Consider the following 17,742-nt stretch of genomic DNA (forward strand, 5'->3'; position numbering starts at 1 on the left):
TGCTGGAGTCCCCACTTTCCTGCCCTGCATGCAGGCAGACGCCCAAGGCTTGCTTTTACAGCAGGCTGGGGGGTCAGAGCCATTAAAGTTCAGCAGGGTTTAGGCAGGGGATTGGGCTACACCTGTGTAAACTGAGTCTTTGTCTTCATTTTCAGGGAGGTTCATGTGTGTGCTCTAGCTGCCACAAGGAGGTCAGGCAAGAATTCCTTATTTTCTGAGATAAGGCTGTAATTAACTCTTTTTAAAACGTATATATTCCCAAAGAAAGGGTGTTCTGAGGTTTGGAAGTCTGGGGATGCAGGGCAGATTTTTATGCCCTCACACATGTTCCCATCTGCCTGCATTTTTTAATTCTAATTTTTATTTTTTTTATGAAGGAGGAAGCCAAAACAAAACTTGGATGACTTTGCCTGCCAAAAAAAAAAAACTCATTTGAAGGGAGAGATGATGATTTGCAGTGATTCTGTTCCCTCTGTGGGTAAGAGTCTGGACAGCTGAGCCCAGTGGGGGTCACATCCTCTGTCTGTCTGTCCAGCAGCACCACCTGAGCTTGGGCAGCATCACTCCAGGTGGTTCCTGGAGAAGGACAGAGAGACAACTCATCTGAAATAAACCCATCCTGTTAGCCCATTATCTCTGGTTTTGTTATCTTCCCCACTTAACTCCCAGCTTTGCAGGAGGATGTTCCCGTGATGCAGTGAAGGGCTCTGCTGTCATAAAGAATAAAAGCTTAGCACTGTTCTCCTTGTTTTTGTAATCACACTCGGGTCACATGGTTTTAATTACTGGTCTGCATTGATGGAGAATGGCTAAATCTGTTCTTTCAGTCACCAAAGAAGCTTGGCAAGGAGACTTTCTACTGGCAAGTCCTCTGCTCCTACTGGGAGAAATCGAGCAGGAGGATGTGTCCTTTAGACCAGTTTAAATGAAGTCTTTATCTTAATCTGCAGAGGGATTAATACTTGAACTCTTATCTGCCATGAGAAGGTCAAGCATGAATCCTTTATTTTCTGAAGTGAGAGTGTCCTGCAAAGCCCCTGCTGTGGGCTGGGATGGAATCCAGTGTGGATTGCCTACTGTGTCCAGCTTTGGCTATCTAAAGACTACAAAGGGATCACACACTCCCCTCCCATGAACAATTATGTACCAAAGGCAGAAAAGAGAAAACATGTCCAGCATAATAAAAAAACCTCTGAGCTTTCCCAGCCTGAGGCCTCGTCCCTGGGTGATTCTCAGCCAGGTTCTGGTGATCAAAGCAGACTGGGCTCTTTGTGGCTAGAAGAGAGAGAGATCCATGGAATTTCCTCCTTGGAGAAGGGAGATGGGAAAAGATAGGAAATGTTTTGGGACCATGGTGTCCATGGGTCTGAGCCCAGGGAAGAGCATTTTTAGGGGACTCCTGGGTTTATTCAGGTGTAAAACTCACCAGCACTTACTGAAAACACAGAATTATGAAGACACTCATAGGTAGGGAAAAGGAAGAAAGGACAGACAGATCTCTCATGGATATTTTTCCACAGTTGATCTGTGTCCACAAAAATGGCCGGAAAGCAGCTGGGGATGTAAATTGGAGGTGTTTGGTGTTGTTTGCACTGGATATTTCCTGCTTTTGCTGTGCTTTCCCACCCTGGGTGAATGGTTTTTTGGCACAGGCAAACTAAAACACAGTAAAACATTAGCATTAATATGTGGCCTTTTAATCTCACTCCTTTTTTTCCCCATATAAGGAGATAAATTCATTTAAGTAAATATTCTCTCTCATTTTATTAAATATCTACCTGGATGAATCGAATTGCTGCTGGAAATGAAACTTGTATTCTGTGCCTGTCTGTGGGCTCTGGTGTCAGTCCCTGTGATCCCACTGGAACCATTCACAGTCAGCTCATGGCCTGTCCTGGTGGTTTCCAGAGCAGTGGTTTCATTAGCTGCACTAATCAATCTTTCTCCTGATTTATTACAGGTTTGTGCTGCAAAGGGAGGCTCCTGTGAGGAGCAGTGAGCCCAGGGCTCTGAGGCTTCTCCCATGGGTTTGTTGTGTGTCTCCACCTGAGGGATGCCTCCAGCACAGCCTCTGGAGCTGTGCCCATCCCCTCTGCCATTCCCTGCCAGGACAAAGAGCTGCAGAGGTGATGTCCAGCAAGAGGAGCCCCCACATCTCTGGAGAGCTTTGCCACCCTCTGGCACTGAACACAGATTTGCCTGAGATTCAAAGCCCTAACTGATGATTTCCCACAAAGCTTCTATTTTTTTCCCCTTAAGAATAAAGTAATACTCTGTAAATTGCTAGTCACTGGAGGCTTTGGGATCATTTCATCACTACCTGACACAGTTACTTGGACACCTTCCTTGGGACCTGGTGCCAAGGCAAGCAGAAAGACTTACCCAATGCAATTAAAGCTCAAACTTTACAGTGATAGGCCCATCAAAAATCCTGTTAGCTCCTCACAGTTTCAGCCAACAGCAGCTTGCCGTGTGTGCAGCCTGTTTTCTGAGCAGGTTTCCCAGGGAGGGGAAGGTGTCCTGTAGAAATGTCAGTGCAAGCAGGATGTGTTTCCAGTGCTGCTGCCTGCAAACCCCTCAGCCCAGTGGCGCAGGAATAAAAATTGTGTGAGTGTTTCCATTGGTGGCTCTGGGCATGGAGTGGGATGTCAGGATCAGGGACAGGTTTGTCCCTGGGTGGAATTGCAGTGGCAGAGTTGCAGGGGTCCAGAGCAGTGGAAGAGAAGGTGGTTATGTTATGTCCTTGGGAGTTCCACATAGATCTCCTCACCATAGGCTGGTAAAAAACAACAAATAACTCCAGAAGGGGGAGTATAAAAGCCAAACCACACAGGAGCAGAATAACAAGTCAGCTGGGGCTGAAGTTTAGTGTCCCCAGCACCCTGACAAGTGTCACTGCCCTGTTGCTGTGCAGCTGTTTCCTGGCTCACACATGAGCTGTCACCAGCAGACACAGGAGCCAGCTGCACACCCTGGCTTTGCATTTCCTTCTTTTACAGCAAACTGAAAAGCACAGAGTGTTTCTGCTCCCTAATGCACTACCTGTCAGTGACTGCACTCAGTGCATCAAGGAAGAAAAATGGTGTTTATAGTCCCCCAGGACAGGAAAGTGGGGGTTTAAATAATTTTGCTTCTTTTAACTCCTCTGGTTTCTCCAGCACAGATGAAAGAAAACAACGCATCAAATATTAATAAGAGAAAGATTTTTGGATTGTGCTTCCACTCCATGAGCTCCTGAAATTACGTGACACTTCCCTCTCCACCATCAGAGCCCTGTTGCTTCCAGAACAGCCCTAACCCATCCAGAGCAGGTGGGAGTTGTTCTGACAGGAGGAGTCCCACTGAAACATGAAAATCCTTTTTATTGGGATGCCAGGAAGCATATCAATAGCAGGCAGCACTGCCTGTGTTGGATAGAGGTGTATGGCTACAGAGAAATTGGGTATTTCCAAACAAACATGAACATTTCTTCACAGGAAGGTTGTCCAGTGGTGGAATTTAAAAATGGAGGGATTTAAAAACTGTGTGGATATTTGGGGACATGGGGCAGAGCTGGGCTTGGCAGCGCTGGGGAATGGCAGAGATCTTTTCCAAGGGAAATGATTCTGTATTGTGATGACAACTAGTGCAAGGGAAATGATTGTGTATTGTGGTAACACCTAGTGCTGGGAAATGTGGCGTTACTGGGAACTGGACAATCTCTTGGAACAGGAAAAATAAGATTTTGGAAGCAGGCTTCTTAGCAAGGGCATGCCAGAATGAGGGTGGGCATAAAGCTTGTTTCACAAAGGGCAGGGTGCTGCTGAGGGGGGACAGTGGGAGGAGAAAGGAGTGAGGGGGAAGGTGAGGAGGGCAAGAGCTGCTGGGTATGAGCTGCCCTGATCTGTGCCATGGCACGAGGTGACAAACCAAGAGCAGGAGCCACCAGGGCACCCTGTGCTGAGCCTGGGGCTGCCCACATCATCTGCAAATGCATCAGTGCTGCCTGATGGAAAATACTCACCCAGCTCCCCCTTCAAGGAGGAAACCTTGAAGTTCAGGACTGTGAGATCCTGGTGACAAAGGGTGTGTGCAGTATGTGATGAGTGGAGCTTTTAGGAGTGTTTTGGAGATTTATGGTGTGCACTGAATTCATTTCATCACCACGCACTTGGTGTGGTTTTCTACTGCATTTAGCTCACAGCTGTGGTTGTGGCTGATGAAGGATGCAGGCTGTGAGCTGGGAGAGATGTGAGGAAACACAGAGATGCAGGGAAAGGGGAAGAGCACTTTGGTTAGGTATCACAGGAATCAGAAATTTTACAGAACCCTCAGAGAGGAATTTGCAAACCTTCACGAAAAGGGTGAATATAGGAGGAAATAGAAGAAGGAAGAGCCCTGAGCTGTGCAGGAAGCCCATCTTCCGTGCCTCTGATAAATCACCTGCATTTCCTGCCCAGGCTCTGGCCAGCTGGGCAAGAGACACAAATAAGTTGTTCCCCACCAGCGTCCTTTGGAAGGAGTTAGTCATTTCCACCTGAAAGAACAAGAATAAAATGGGAAAACATGAGAAGGAGGTGGTGGGAGCAGAGCTGGTGGGGCTGTGCTCTCTCCATGCAGACAGGACATGCAGATCTTGCTGCCTGCATGACCCCATGGACACACAGCCCAAAACTCAGCTCCCAACCTCACCTGCTGCCCTAATTCCCTCTCACCATGGTGCTGAGCTCCTCAAAGCAAGGAGAATGGGTGGTTTAGCATCACACAGTTCTCTGCTCCCTGTCAGCATCAGCTGGAAATTAATTTTTCTGACAACACAAGAAGCCAGCCCTCCACCCTCCTGGGTGTCTATTTGGTAAAGTGAAAGAAAAATAACATTTTATCCTGGGATGGTGCTTTTGGCTGCTGTAGAAAGCGCTTGGAATTTATTGGGAAAGGTAAAAAATGGCCTTGTCACTGATGGCAGGGGGAGCTCCTGTTGCTGGACTTCAGGTGTGGAATATGCACCAGACTTTTGGTTAATGTATAGAAACACATCCCCACACTGCTGAATTTGAAGCACAAAAATACATGTTCCTCTACCAAGCCTGGGAATCTTTCAGCATCTACTTGTTTTTAACACATTTACCATCAACAGGCTGGGAAAGTTCTTCTGTTCCACCTTCCCAGCAGACAGGGCAGGCAGTTTGGGACAAGAAAGAGATGACACTGTTGCCAAATATATTTGGAATTTTCCTCTTTATAAAGATGTTCTGTAAAATAAAGGAATAACCCTAGTTCAGGCTACCTAGTTAAGAGGTGGGATTTTTTAAAATCAAAAGTAGCAGGCACAATGACAAGCCCCAAATTATCATGGATGTCAGTGAAAGTAATTCACTTTATTAAATGGGTCTTGGAGAACATTGCAGGTCCAGGGGCTTTACCCAGATACTGGAATGGAAACTGTTGCATGAAGATCTTACAAATAATTTCAGGCGTAGGAAGCAAAAAAACTCAGCAATTAGAGAATCTAATTAATGAGGATCTTTACATAATTAAATTAATGCCCTGATTGTGGTAAAATGTCACATTAACATTTCGTTGACATTCCTGTTTACTAATAGGACAAGTGTTAAGTGGTGACGCATGACGATTTTTTGGGACACTTTTAGAAAGGAGTGGAGCAGGAATTTGCTTTTCCATCATCCCCTCTGTGGGCAGACAGATGTGAATGCCCACGTCCTTGTCCTGGGAGCAATTTTGGTTTGCTCTTTGACTTCAGCCAAGTCATTGCACTCTCTCTCCAACCCAACTTTTGCTGTGCACCACTGAAGTTTTTATACTTTTTTTTAGCAGCTGGAGGAAAAGAGAGTAGGTTAATCAGACTTGTATTTTTACTTAGATATCTTATCTCCTCTTTTGCTTTTATGTCAAGAATTTCACTGGTGACCAGTGTGGAGGAGAAATATTTTCACCATTTCAGTAATTTCTAAGTAACATGCTCTTGTTTTCTGGGGAGATTAAAACCTATAGTGAATGAAACCTAAACAAACATTTCTAAATCCACCTGAAGGGAGCAGGAAAAAGACTCTGAAATTACAGTAAATGTAATCCCTCCTTTGATATTAATTTGTTTCATCACTGGGATCTTTCAGGATTAGATGCAACACCCAGAACAATTATAACAGGCTTTGGGGAAAAAAAAAAAAGCCTTTGTGTTTTGGAGAGCCAAAATGACACAGCTTTATCACCCAGCCCTGATTTGCACCCAGTTTTCCCTGAACAAGCTGAAGGCTATTGATTTAGGAAACTGATGTTTCACCATTCAAATAAGGGGCAGGGATGCTTGCAAGCATCTCTGGGCACCTGTCTTCTCTTTTTGGGTTAGAAAAACTTTACTGTCTCATTTATCATCTAATCCTGGAGCACAGTGCATCACAAATAGGTCCCAGCTATAGTGGCAGAGGCTAAAAGTAGAGCTGCATCTCTCTGCTTTATTAACAGGACAAAATTTGATTTCAGGTCCTTAGGTAAAGGCTCAAATTCTGAACAAGGAGGTAGATGCCTGAACCTGGCATTACTTTTAATACAGTTTGTTTGATGCAGAATAAAATCTATTACAAATTTTACTTAATTTCTAGCATCTCCATCACAGCTTTGGGGGACAGATAGTGAAGTATTAAAAAAAATAAACATTTATTATATTGATTTTAATGCACAGACTGATGATTTTCAAGGTCACTGGCTAAGTCAGGAACAGATTACTGGAGAGGATCCAGCTCTCATGTGGTTGGGGCTGGTGTATGTGCAGATGGTGTGCTTCATAAATCTCGTGTGTAAAGCATGTGACAAGTGCAGAAACTTTTAATTTTCCTGCTTTTTCTCCCACCTTGGGCTACATTTAAAAGGGAAATGGCACAGGTTGAACAGAGAAACTGTGGTTGGCCCATCCCTGGAATTATTCAGAGCTGGCCTGTGATTTTATTGCAGAACCTATGCAAAAAAAATGGTTTCTGAGTAATGTGGGGCTTTCTAACATAGGGCTAAAGATGCTGATATGAAATCTGAAGACCTTTCCCAGTGCCTTCTCCATGTCACACCTTCAGTGATAACCCATCCATCACTTTTCCTTCAGAAACCACCAGGAACCACTGGAAGCACCACTATCAGGAAATCCCCCTTGATATTCAGCCTTTCTCTCTGAAATCCCATCTCATTATTTTTATTTATAACCTCCTGAAACCCATTGAACAGTTCCTTCTCATTCTTTCCATTTTCAGACACAGGCAGGCAGATACTCACATTCTTATCCAGCATTTACACAGCCAGGCTGTTCAGAACTTTGTTGTAAACTTTCCTCAAAACCCTCTTGAGTTTGCAAGTCCTGTCTCCTTCATCTTCATCAGGTGAGGAAGAAAGTCTGGGGGAGATGCTGTGCAGCAAAAACAGAACACAAACCCTGTGAATTTTTTTGGGGAAAGGGGGAGAAGCAGAGGGAGACATCCAGCAAGAAGTGGTCTGTGCTGTTTGTTTAATTAAAGCTTGTCTTAGAAAAGATTTTTTTGGTTCTGTCATGATTTTTTGGAGCCCTGGCATGGGTTTCCCCATAGAACAGTTGCTGCAGGGGCTTCATGCCCTCACTCAGCTCCTGCTTGATGCTGGGGACATTTTTTGGTCCTGCTAAGCTCCAGAATCTGCCCTCACTTCCCAGCACCTCCTTTCTCCACTGTGAGATGGCATTTCCTTACTGGCAGCTGGTTTTATCTGCTTCTTGCAAATTGACCTTCCAAAAGCTCATTTAAGGAGCTGCAGTGGAAAAACCAAAGGCTTCAGCCAAATGGTGGCTGGCTTTTGTGAGTGAACAAAGGATCGGCCAGGTTTTTGTTGTTTGAATGCCCTTGAGTTCACAACTTGTAAACCCATTTCCCTTTTCCAAACTAATTCTTCCTGCAGGGGCTCGAAGTGAAAATCTTTTGTTGTGGCTGCTGGGGAGTGGCAAGGCTGAGGTAGCCGAGGTACCTAAGTGCCTAATTGCACCAATTTCAGTCGGAGCTGCCCTAAGTGCACCTCGAGGGATGCATATCAAAGCCAGACTTTTAAAGGGGATTGCTCTCCATCTCACTTGGTGATCTCCTTAGTTCCTGTCTGTCGTTTTTTTTTTTTTTTTTCCTCCTTTTTTCAAAACGTGCAGTTCTTCCATTTTTCTTGCTGGCTGGAGAAGCTGAAATGCAGAGAGGAGGAGAATGGTGAGGATGGAAAAATCCAGCTTCCAAACCTTCTGAATGCTGGAAAGGAGGGGATCTGTGCATCAGTTGCATTGCCCTCTGCTTTAGAAGATCCCTACACATCCAACACCAGCTCAGCTTCCTGGGAAAGAATCTGCTCTTGGCCTTTGCTCCCAGCCCACATTGTCTCAGCCTTCAGAGCATCATGCATTTTCAAAGTTGGTTTGCATTGGCTTGCCCTGTCCCAGAGGTATGGAAATGTGATGGATTCAGTGATCTCCTTGCAGTATTTAGCAATGTAGAGCTGCTGTGGCAAGTCCCTGCCACTCAAGGTGTGTATCTATAATTATCTCAGAGTGATGCTCCTCTTTGCTGAGGCAGAACTTCCACCCTGGTGATGCCTCTGTACTCACAGAGCCCAAAGGATCACCACCCTGAGAACCTGGTGGTGTTGTTTGTGAGGAGCTGCTCTGACTTCACATTCAAAGCTAAAACGTCTATTTGGCAGCAAGTGGAATAGTGGGATATTTTAAAATATCTGGCTTGCATCCACCTTCTGGTAGGACTGCTGATCAATTAGAAATGCAATTACCTAATCTGACTCTGGCTAGTGTATAATTAATTAACCTGATGAAGTCAGACAGTCTCCATCCATCTTTAATACAGAGTAAATCACATGTACACAAAAACTCCTTCACATCCCCCTTGCTCTTGCTGAGATTTGAGTGATGTCAGAGTTAGATGGATTTTCAAAATAATTTTTCCACTTGTATTTTGGTAAACACTTGACAAAAATAACAATGTTCTGCTTGGAACAGTTTTGCTCTTCTTTCTATTTCAGTGACTTTTCCAATTTGCTGAAGTGCCTCGTTGTTCCCAATTTGCAGTGTCTACAGATGAAAGCACGGCCAATGAGGTCACCCAGTGACAATTTTTTATTTATGGATTTATTTTTGCAGCCCATGTGACAAAGGCTGGAGCTTCCCCACCTCCTGCATCTTCCTGTGCTTTCCAGTCCTGCTGCTCTCAACTCTTCTTAATCCACAAGAGGGATTGCCCTGTCCTGCACTCCTCAGTGATTTTCTGCAGCATTTTGTGGCTGTTCTGCTTTAAAAAAAGAACATTTTGTGTCCATCCATCAGGGAGAAGGTTCTGACCTTTGCTGGCCTTTGTGCCAAACTCGATGAGTTCAAGGCAGCCCTGAGAGTTTCATGACTTTGCATATTTTATTGCAGCTGCCAGCATCATAAAAAGGCTAAAACAGGATCCAGCAAAAAAGAGGGAAATCAGTGGAGGACACGGTTGGAAGGTTTGGCAGCTACAGCAGGACTTAAAGCTGGACATGGGCAGCCAAAGTGGAGCAAAAAATGGGGAAAACACGTTTTTAGAGCCATTAATTTTTTGTTTACATGGATTTCCTCCCAGTCATCAATACCAAGGTTGGACAGGGCTTGGAGCAACCTGGTCTGGTGGAAGCTGTCCCTGCCCCTAACAGGGAATTGGAACAAGATGATTTTTAAGGTGCCTTCCAACCCAAATCATTTTATGATTCTGTGGTTCTAAGGACCTGCCATGATTTAGGTTTTCAATCCAAGGAAGAAGAATTCTTTCCCACCTTGCATTTTCCAGTAATTATCTGCAATTTCTTAGATGCCAGCCAAGGAAGGGTGACAGAATCAGCCCCTTGGAGAAATATGCTCACCTTGGCCACTGCTGAATTTTTGAAAAATATGTGGAGCATAAATAAATGTGTTTGCTGAGCCTGATGCTTTCACTGCAAATTCCCAAGGAAGCTGCTGTTTTACCTGGCTTTTGTTGCTGTAATTCAGTCAGGGTTGTTCTGCAGTTGATGAAAATGATTTTTACCAGTTGGTCTTTACTGAACTATTTAAAAAAAAAAAAAGCTGTCACCATTTACCAAATCCAAAATATTTTTCCCAGCTCTAGTTCCTAACATTTTTTTGTCAGTTTGCCTGGAATGAAATAATATGTTGTTTTTTTTTTTTTAATGCACATGAATTTGAAAGAATTTTCCTAAGGAATCCTTGGAAGCCTTCCACATACCCTTTATTATTATGACTTTTCAAAAAATATTTTTGGTTTGGTGCAATTCTCATGATGTGTTTGAATTTATTGAATACTTTCAGGAGAAGAACAAAAATAAATAAGCTGGGCTTTACTGACTAAGCACGACTAAATCCAGAGGGCTGCTTTTGAGACAATGTGGACTTTTATGAGTGGGAGTGGGATTACTCAAGTGGGATAAAGTATCCTTAGTCCCTGGCTAAAGTACCTGCTGAAGGATTTTTGCCTTAATTTAGGGAAAGAAAGACTTCATGATCATATTTTATGACTGGCTGTGATTTAGCCCAGCCCTGCTGGTGGGAGCCAGCCTGCAAATACCTCTCATGGAGAGGCAGCTTTTGCAGAGGATTCTGTTCCAGCAGGACTCCTTGTGCTAACAGCTTTCCAAGATGACTTAAAGTATCATCACCTACCCCTATGAAATATAAATCAGAAATTCAGCCCTTCCCGTGGCGGGGGAACAAGGGAGTCTGAAGTGCAAAATGATTTGTGAAGCACTGAAGACACTCTGAAAACGGATCCAGCTTTCAGTTAGGAAAATGTGGGGTTTTTGCAAGAGGCAGAAGATGTAAAATCCCCTTTTCCCATGGGGAGCAGAAACAAAATCCCATTTTAGAAAATCTTCTGCTGGTCTTTTTGAATTTGTTGAGTTTCTCTGGGAGAGAGGAATTCCTGGCAGGGACAAGGGCTCTGATTCTTCACCTCTCTGGAAACTGAGCTGATGTTTTATTTTTCCATGGTGCAGCCTGTTCCTCCTTTGTTGACCTGGATATTCCTTCTTGTTTAGAGTACTTTTGTGCTAGGCTGGAAAAACAAAAACATGGGCTTTTGCTCATTTTTCATCAAGCTAAAATGAAATACAAAAACCCCAAGAAGGCCTTTGGGTTTCCAGAGGCATTTTGGATATGTTAAAAGTATTAAAAATCCCAAGTCTGACAACTGGAGCAAAGGAACTTCAGTTGATGTTTATTTCTTTTGGTCTTTTAAAAGCCTTCTTCTCCCTTGTTTTTTTGGTTTTTTTTTTTTCCTACAGTGGTGAAAAATAATTCAGAAGACTACAATAGAAAAGGACCCTTTTGCTTGCTCTTTCTCCCAATATTTTGGCTTTGAAACTCCTGTGGGGCTTGGAAGGGAGTGATGCATCCTGTGTGCAGAGCTGCCACAGCAGGGCACTCATCGCCCCCATTGTGCAGGATAATGCAGGGATGGGAATAGCAGCAGGAGGAATGGTTTCATGGTGTCCTCCTTCTCCTGAGGGCATTTCCAGTCCCATTTGTACCTCCACCACCAAGGCATGGCAGGGCTGCTCAGCCTCCCCAGCCTGGATTGTTTTTGTGGAGAGCAGGGCCAGAATAAGGGGGAAACAAACAGCAGGATGGGATAAAAGAGCCTCCAAGTATTCCCCTCTCCATTTCTGGCTACAAAAAACTTGAGTCAGGCTGTGCTTTCCCTGTCCCAGGCCCCCTCAGCAGCCCTGGGATCACAAGGACAAAGTGGAACAGAAAAAAGAGTGAAAAAGAAAAGGGAGAGGAACAGAAAAAGGAGAGGAACAGAAAAAGGAGTGGAAGAGAAAAAAGAGTGAACAGAAAAAGGAGTGGAAGAGAAAAAGGAGAGGAACAGAAAAGGGAGAGGGACAGAAAAGGGAGAGGAACAGAAAAGGGAGAGGAACAGAAGAGGGAGAGGAACAGAAAAGGGAGAGGAACAGAAGAGGGAGAGGAACAGAAAAAAAGAGTGGAACAGAAAAAGGAGAGGAACAGAAAAAAGAGTGGAACAGAAAAAGGAGTGGAACAAAAAAAGGAGAGGAACAGAAAAAAGAGTGGAACAGAAAAAGGAGTGGAACAAAAAAAGGAGAGGAACAGAAAAAGGAGAGGACTCTGAGCCCTGATCAGGAAACGAGCATTGATTCAGGAAAGACAACGTGCTGCCTTTAGGGCTGGTGACACCTGAGAACCTGCTCAAAAACTTGTCAAAAGATAAAATCATAAACCAGGAAGTGCTCTTATCCTTGATTCTTACAGGATTTGTGGATTCAGGGGGGCAGATGAAGTGTGGCCCAGGACAGTGACACGCTCACAGCCAGCACCTGCCATGGGATGGCTTCACTTCCAGCACAGAACATCCAGAGATTAAATGGGCTGAATGTTCCATCAACCCCGAATTGAGTCAGCTCCTGTCAGGGTCTAATAAAGCCTTGATCGTTGCAGAAGAAGCTGAAGCTGCAGCTCAGCAGTTGGCTGAGATCCCCTGGGAGCACTGACACACGTCAGCAGCAGGAGCAGCTCGGCAGAGGAGCCAAAAATGCCAAAATGTCACAAGAGGAGCTGGGATGGAGGGCAGGGTGGGTGAAAGCATCCCTGGGTGATGCAGGGCTGTGCCAAGGGGCTGAGCTGGCAGGCAGGAGCTGCTGCATCTCCTGCTGCAGGCATGCACTGGCTCTGGGGCTGTGCATGCAGAGGGACACGGGCAGAGCATCCTGGCCAGGTGCTCCAAAGCACACACTGAGACATCAGCTCAGCTCAGAAATCAGCTTTGGGCACAGGCTGCAGATACATGTAGAGGAGAGAAAAAAAAAACCAACCAAAAAACAGCGCTGCAAATTAAAGATATTAACAAAGTGAAGGGAAATGCCAGCTCCTGCCACCAATGGACAAAAGCAATGCTAATTTTAAAAGGTGATGTGCTACCAGAGAAGAAGTGTTAATTACATGCATGGCAATGCATACATTAACCTTTCACTGCGTTGAAAATATTTCAAATATTTCAGCAACAGGCACTCATCCTGCAGGGAAGGGGAATTGTGTGCTCTGGTTACCTTGACTTTGGGTTCACATGGTAAAAATGTGATGGTGACAGTTTCCTGATTGGGGCAGTTTTGTGTCATTGCATTAAAACACAATTTCCATGCTGTGGTGGCACCTCAGACCGTGTCCTGCCCCGCAGGAGGGGCAGAGGGTGCTCCCAAAAAGCGATCCCAGAGGAGAACATCCATGGGCACATCCCAGCTCATCATTCATGTGCCACATTTATCACTGCGGCATTTATCTCGGGAGTGAATCATCACAAATGAGTCAAATCCTGACCTGTGTGCACAAGTCCTGCTGACACAGGATAATTCATTCCCCTGAGTGAGAACTTGAAGATTAACTCTTTATTTTTATACCTGGGATTAGCAACATTACAGGGCTGATCCTGGTTTCACATCCAACAATGAGGAGAGCAGGGTTGGAAATCCTGGATTTGCCATTCAGGCAAAGGGGTGCTCCACCTGTGGGTAAAGATCTTTTAAAAGGTGAGAATGGTGCCACCCCTTCTTTCCTGCATTCCATTTTGCTCAGTACTGCCTGCCTGGACTTTTGTTTTAATTCTGACAAGGTGCATGGAATTGCAGCAGAGCTCCCCGCAGCACGGGGATAAAAGGAAATCAATCATGTTTTTGACACTTCCTGAAGGAAAGTGTTTAACATACAGGAGATCCATCACAACCACTTGTCAGATAAGCCACCCTGTGCTTGTGGGAACCTGAATATGTGGCATGCCTTAAATGAAATTAAGCTGTTACTAAAGGATGCAGAAAATGCAGCTCTCCACCCGTCTCCTTGTAAAGCATCCTGCCGATTTTTGCCTGTCTTTATAAAAGCACACCCCTCCTATGGCAGGGTACAAACGGATTTAACTTCTGCTGCACCTCTTGGTTCAAAACAGCAAACTCACCATTAATCATTGATCTGGCTTGTCAAGTTCCAGCATCAATTATTGCAGCCCTGGCACATGGGGCTTTGGAATTAAAAGCATCCATAACCTTTGTGTGGAGAGAGCCTTCCTCTTTTTGGCTCAGGAATCCCATTTTTCTTCCACATCACACTCCTGGCTTCCATAGAGGTGGCTGTTGCAGGGTAAAGCTCTGAGCTGATTAAATGGCAGCAGTAAATGGTACCAGACCCCTCCATAAGCAGAAGGTGGTTTTTTGTTTTATTTTCTGGAGCTGATGCTCTGTTCCCTCCCCAAAGTTCAGAGATTCCTTTGTCTCCCTCTCTCTGGGGAGAAAGGAAACCTCTGTACTCCTCTTTTTTCTCCTCACTATGAATGTCTCTTAGTTTTAGGTTTATGAGAATATCTCTGCTTTTCATCCATTCCAGCTGTGACAGATATTTGATAGGTAGGGATGGGAGTTAGGGCCATCAGGGATGGGACATGAATCAGTTGACATTGCCCTGGAGTAATAGGATTCAGATTGGCTCCTGGAGGATGGGAAAATGGCTCTGACAGGGAATCCTGAAATCCTGGGCTGGGGAAATATGGTTTTGTAATTACACTTGTTGATGAGGAAAGGATAAGCAGAGGATAGAGCAGTATTTCTTTTCTGACTGATCCAAGAAATATTAGCCTGCCAATTTTAGAAATCTATGAAAAATCACCTTGTAGTTATTAGGGCTGGGAGTTACAATGAATTACAGAATCCTTAGAGCAATATTTCTGAGAGGTTTTATATAGACACATTTCTTAGCACTGAAAAACAAGGAAATAATACCACACATGGGATTTGTGGCTTGGTAAATGAAAGCAACACTTGCTCTTAGCAACATGAGTGCATAAAAGAGCTGAGTCTTCACTCTGACCTTGGTGGATGTTGCAATCCACAAATTAATGCTCACATTCTACCTGCTCATGGGATGCTGCTCCAAAATGGGCATTTCAGACAGATCTTCACTTCCAGAAGTGTTGTTTGGTCAGGCAGCTGCCAGGCTATTTTGTCCCCATTTCCTCTCACGTTTAAGGGTTGGATTGGTAATTTCTCTGCCTTCCATGGTTCATACAACATTTATTTCAAGGCAGTTTTCATCCTGCAGTGGCACCATATAAGGTGGCTGTGTTTATGGAATGTTGAGATTAAGAAGAAATTGTAGGGAATGAGAATGGGGAGATGTGCAACCCACAGCATCATTTTTTTTCTCTTCAGGATTTTCCAGTTAAAGTAAATCAACAGCATTAAACAACTGTTCAGAGCCTCACATGGAGCTCTGTCTCTGGATGGAAGAGAATCTGTGGCTGCCCCATCCCTGCCGGTGCTGGGTGGGGTTGGAACAGCCTGGGATAGTGGAAGATGTCCTTGCCCAGGGCAGGGGGTGGCACTGAGTGACCTTTAAAGATCCCTTTCAACCCAAACTATTCCATGATCCTATGAAGTGCATCCAAGTCAATGAGACAAAAATAAAAATCTCATTTATTTCAGAGAGAAAAACCACGGGCATTTGCACAGAATATTTTGAGGCGAATGTTTCCTTTTCATTTATCTGCTTTATTAGACAGGAAAAATTGGTCTCTGGACCTTACCAAAACACATACCTTAAATCAAACCAAGCAGCTAAGGACATTAGGCCAGTGAGCTCAACACATCCTTTGCTTTCATGCCTGACCTGGAAGCTAAATTAATAAACAGATTGCTGCCCTGTCTGGCCAGTCAGGTGTGGGAGCAGACAGGAGAGCACGGTGCAGGTTTGTCCTTCAGAGCTGGGCACTGAGCTGAGGGTGAGCTCAGATCAGGGGCTGCATCTCTCCATGGAACAGGGGGAGGAATGGCTCAGAGGAGCTCTGAGGCCGTGGGAGCTGGGTGAACTGCAGCCCAGCGTGGTGGAAATTCAGGAATAATGATTTCACCACGACCTATGAGTAACCCTGTGGCCTTTCTGCTGGGGAGCTGAGTCACTGCAGAACAGAGCATCCCTCGGTGCCTCACCACCCACTGCTGCTGGGATAAACCCCAGGAGCCAGCAGGACCTGAGTGTGAAATGCAGGAGCAGCTTCAGCTGCTGACCCAATGCTCTGTCTGAGGTGGATGGAGCTGAGGTGGTTTTTGGGGAAGCCTTTGTGTGGCACCCCCTCCTCCAGGTGTTCACAGCCAGCACTCCCTCGGTTGGTTCCCAAGAAAAATGACACAAAAAGGGCTTTTCCTCCACTCCAAAAACTGCCAGGAGAGGTTCAGGAGGGCAATGGGCCGCAGATGTTCTTCTGAAGAGAAATAAGGAAGTTGCTACTTCCTATAGTTTGGTTCTGAATTTAGGGGAAATGAAATCAGCATCAGTCATTGGCCAGGTTGTTTGGGGCCCTGAGCAAGTGGGTGGCATCCTGTCCATGGCAGGGCTTGGAATTACATGATCTTTAAGGTCTTTTCCAACCCAAAACATTCCATAATTCTATGACTGCACCTTTCTGAAATGCTCCAAACCCCCATACACTGGCCTAGCCTAAAATGAGGCCGTGTCTTGGCAGTGAAGCAGAAGGGATGGAAAGTTTTAATGGTTTGCCATTTCCTCCCCAAACAAAGACTCACTCCAAAGAGCATGGAGGAGTTTGGGGAGCTTGGAGATAGGCAGCAATGTCGATCCCACTCATTCTCTTGCAATTTCCAGCCCCACAGGTGCATGGAAATGGAGAGTTTTCTGCCAGGAATTTATTTCCACGATTGATTTTGTCAATCCGCTCATCTCTCCCTGGTCCCGCTTGACTCTGAGCTGGTTGTGGATTTAGGATCCTCCCTCAAGTGGGGTGTCAGCCCCTGATCCATCAGGGAACCTTTGCCAGGGGCTCCCAGGGCTGTGCTGGGAAAAGCAGGCGTGCCAAAAAGGGATTAGTGAAACCGCTCATGCCCCGTTCCAAGCCGGATTAAAAATAATAACTCTCATCAGGAGGCTCAGTTTAATTGCTAGGATTATGCCAGCAGTGGAGAGGAAAACTAACAGGAGATGGGTCTGGAGAAACACATTCTCTCAACTTCCCTCACAAAGTGGAGGAGAAAACTGGCCCATGTTCAGTTTTGCCTCTGATTCCACATAATGACTAAATCCTGCGAAGATAATTGGTGTTATGACCATTTGTGCTGGCAGCTGTACTCCAGTACTTTTTAAAATCATTATCTGTTAAGACATTTGCAAATATACAGTGAGCCTTGCAATGCCTCATTAAAGCACTGAGGAAGACAGTCATAAATTTTATTGCCTCAGCATTACATGTTGGAGTCATAACAGTGCAGATCTGTTCTGAATGTATAAATTCCCTTATCGCTTCAGCAAAATCTCTTGCTTTTCTGCTTTGGAGAAGGCATTAAAATGAAAAATGCCATCAGCATTCAAACAGAGAAGTCTGACTGGCTCCATTTTTTTTCATTTAAGGAAAATGCTTGCTCTAGCCACACAGAGAATGTATTTTAGAATGTAACCATACTAAAACATCAGACAAATTCTATTCCTGCAGCAATTTTAGGCAATAGATTTATCTGTGTTGTTTCACTTCTGGCTCGCTGTTTCTCCTGATACACATTAACTTTTATTTCAGGGTCTCTATCCAAGCTTATTGAGGTCAGTGGAAAGATTATCACTGGTTTCTTTCACTTTTGCATGAAACCCTTGATCAGGACATCTCAATTTTTATTAGGAGAGAATAGAATAAATTTGCTAGTGGTTTAGGAAAATTATTTTGC

The sequence above is a fragment of the Catharus ustulatus genome, chromosome 8 (assembly GCF_009819885.2).
Source record: "Catharus ustulatus isolate bCatUst1 chromosome 8, bCatUst1.pri.v2, whole genome shotgun sequence".
Taxonomy (NCBI): Eukaryota; Metazoa; Chordata; class Aves; order Passeriformes; family Turdidae; genus Catharus; species Catharus ustulatus.